The sequence below is a fragment of the Salmo salar genome, chromosome 11 (assembly GCF_965601325.2).
Source record: "Salmo salar chromosome 11, fSalSal1, whole genome shotgun sequence".
NCBI lineage: Eukaryota > Metazoa > Chordata > Actinopteri > Salmoniformes > Salmonidae > Salmo > Salmo salar.
In genome coordinates this window covers 76276833-76280152 of record NC_138301.1, presented here as the reverse complement: position 1 = coordinate 76280152, position 3320 = coordinate 76276833, and the positions used below count along the sequence as shown (strand labels likewise).

At 41.9% G+C, this 3320-nt stretch overlaps 1 long non-coding RNA gene across 1 annotated transcript; it reads left to right on the top strand.

The window, feature by feature from the left end:
- The first annotated feature begins 913 nt into the window (after nucleotides 1–913).
- LOC123725253 (uncharacterized) lies at nucleotides 914–1869 on the top strand. Its single transcript, XR_006757756.2, has 3 exons — nucleotides 914–1355; nucleotides 1577–1659; nucleotides 1783–1869. It is a non-coding gene; the product is annotated as an uncharacterized LOC123725253 (long non-coding RNA).
- The last annotated feature ends 1451 nt before the right edge of the window (nucleotides 1870–3320 follow it).

Below are 3320 nucleotides of genomic sequence, written 5' to 3'. Positions count from 1 at the left end.
ACTACCTGCCCTCCAGGACAGCTACAGCACCTGATGTCACAGGAAGGCCAAAAAGATCATCAAGGACAACACCCACCCGAGCCACTGCCTGTTCAACCCGCTACCATCCAGAAGGTGAGGTCAGTACAGGTGCATCAAAGTTGGGACCGAGAGACTGAAAAACAGCTTCTATCTCAAGGCCATCAGACTGTTAAACAGCCATCACTAACACAGAGAGGCTGCTGCCTACATACAGGATCATTGTCCACTTTAATAAATGGATCGCTAGTCACTTTAATAATGCCACTTTAATAATGTTTATGTATCTTGCATTACTCATCTTATATATATATATACTGTATTTTATACCATCTATTGCATCTTGCCTATGCCTCTCTGTCATTGCTCATCCATGTTTATATTTATATATTCTCATTCCATTCCTTTACTTAGATTTGTGTGTATTAGTCAGTTGTTGTGGAATTGTTAGATTACTTGTTAGATATTACTGCACTGTCGGAACTAGAAGCACAAGCATTTCGCTACACTCGCAATAACATCTGCTAACCATGTGCATGTGACCAATTAAAATTGATTTGATAACTAGTGACAACCAACTCCTATATCAAAGTGTTTTTTCTCAAAGTTGTAGGGATATCACATGTCCTACTTTATTATCAGTATACTCCTAAGCATTACGAAACTTGTATTCGATCAAATAAGCCACTTGTAGCAAATAGGCCATAACAAATGTTATTGACCACCAAATTCGATACTCTCATTGACCTCCATACAAAAACTCCTTGCTTGGTGAGCAAAAATAAATAAATAAAAAACACCACCTGCTGGGGAAGACAGTTTTTGGGCCCAGTTACGTAGGGTTTTGACCAGAGGTGGCGCCTCCTCTTGACAATGTTTCACTCCATCGCTTCGCTTCGCTTGAAATTTGCAGACATTACAAGCAGAGCTCAACTTTTTCTACCGCTCCTCTAGCAGGGTTCTCGCCGCTCACCTTCCAACAAACCTCCACACATTTTTCTGCGTGCCCTCCTTAAAAATGAATGAGGGCGAAACTTCTGCCGAATTCGTTGTTGGTGAAAACCTACTGTTAAGTACATGTACATTAGTATGCGGTAAATTGTGGCTCGCTTGTGGGTGTGCCATATAGCAGCACGTTCGATTGTGTATCCAGAATGAATTATAGCAAGTATGTATGAATGTCTGGTTATTAAATGGATAAATAGTTTAATCCATTCTCCATTTCATGAATTTATTCACAGGTATATAGTAATATGCTCTAAACCTTTTTGTGACAAACAAACTATGCTGCCCTGTTTCCAAATGTCCACATGGCTGGGAGAACCTATTCAAGTGCTGTAAGTAAATACATTTCAAAATCTATTATTAGCTAACTAGCTACAGTGCAGGCTAACTCAAATGTGCTGCTAATGTAGCTAGCTACCTATATAGCAAACTTTACATACTGCATGGCTATCTAGCTAAGTTAATTAAATATCACCAGCTACCTAACTTCATATTAGATAGCTATCTTGATGTATTTATGATTGTAAAAAACTAACTTCAAATGCATTTGTAGGTAGCTAGAGAACAGCCATGGAGGAGGGTGAAAGGATAGCAGACCCAACTCTCAAAGTGAGAGAGTAGGCTATTCTGGATTGGGTAGGTACTTTTGTGTAGTTCCAGTCCCTAGAAGTGATGACAGAGATAATAGTAACATAATATTCAGTGCTGTCTAATTTGTGTATAATTAACTATTTTTCGTGTGATGTTTTCTGTCCTTAGATACTGAGAGCTGTGAAAGCCTGTCTGCAGATGAAGAGGTACCAATGAAGAGCAGTGGTTCGCAGATCTGGTCGTGGAGACTCAAAGGCATGCACATTTTTGTTTTTGCCTTAGCACTACACAGCTCACTCAAATGATCAACTCATCATCAACCTTCAAGTGGTATTTATGTATTCATTTGTGATGCTATCCTTGATATGATCCTGCTGTTGTCACATGCACATGTGTGCACATGCATCTATATATATAATGTTAGCATGATTTGTTGTAAGATATATTATACATTAGTAATTCACAATGAGCTGGTGATGTAAAAGTCTAATAATGACATTTTCCATATTCCTGCAGATACCTTGCAACTGGAGATTCCATCAAAACGATTGCCTACAGTTACAAGGTTGGGTGACCAGGGCCATCTGGGACTGTCTCCACGAGGAATTCAGGCATGTGAAGGCTACCTGTGTCCTCCATAACTTCATGATGATGGACATGAGGACCAGGAGGGGATCTGCAGCTCGCCGCCGTGTGTCATAGGAGAGATCTGCTGCTCTGCAGGATGTTTCAAACGTACAAAATTCAAACATACAAAATTACATTTGCAGTAAATGCTTTATCTAGTTAGATTCTTTACATCCACTGTTTCACAAGACAACAGCCTGGTTTACTGGTTCTCAAGAGTCCCTAAAACAACACGGATTACAATGTCATACTCATGTCACCATTCCCATAAAGATAGCTATCTGACTAGTGGTGGCTATCGAATCGTACTACACCGGCTCCGACGCTCGTCGGATGTGGCAGGGCTTGCAAACTATTACAGACTACAAAGGGAAGCACAGCCAAGAGCTGCCCAGTGACACGAGCCTACCAGATGAGCTAAATAACTTCTATGCTCTCTTTGAGGCAAGTAACACTTAAACATGCATGAGAGCATCAGCTGTTCTGGACGACTGTGTGATCAGGCTCTCCGCAGCCGACGTGAGTAAGACCTTTAAACAGGTCAACATTCACATGCCCGGATTACCTGTACATCCGAGCATGATTACGTGTACTCCGAGCATGCGCTGACCAACTGGCAAGTGTCTTCACTGACATTTTCAACCTGTCTGAGTCTGTAATACCAACATGTTTCAAGCAGACAACCATAGTCCCTGTGCCCAAAAACAGTAAGGTAACCTGCCTAAATGACTACCGACCCGTAGCACTCACGTCTGTAGCCATGAAATGCTTTGAAAGGCTGGTCATGGCTCACATCAACACCATTATCCCAGAAACCCTAGACCCACTCCAATTTGCATACCGCACCAACAGATCCACAGATGATGCAATCTCTATTGCACTCCACACTGCCCTTTCACACCTGGACTAAAGGAACACCTTTGTGAGAATGCTATTCATTGACTACAGCTCAGCGTTCAACACCATAGTGCCCTCAAAGATCATCACGAAGCTAAGGATCCTGGGACGAAACACCTCCCTCTGCAACTGAATCCTGGACTTCCTGGGCCGCCCCCAGGTGGTAAGGGTAGGTAACAACA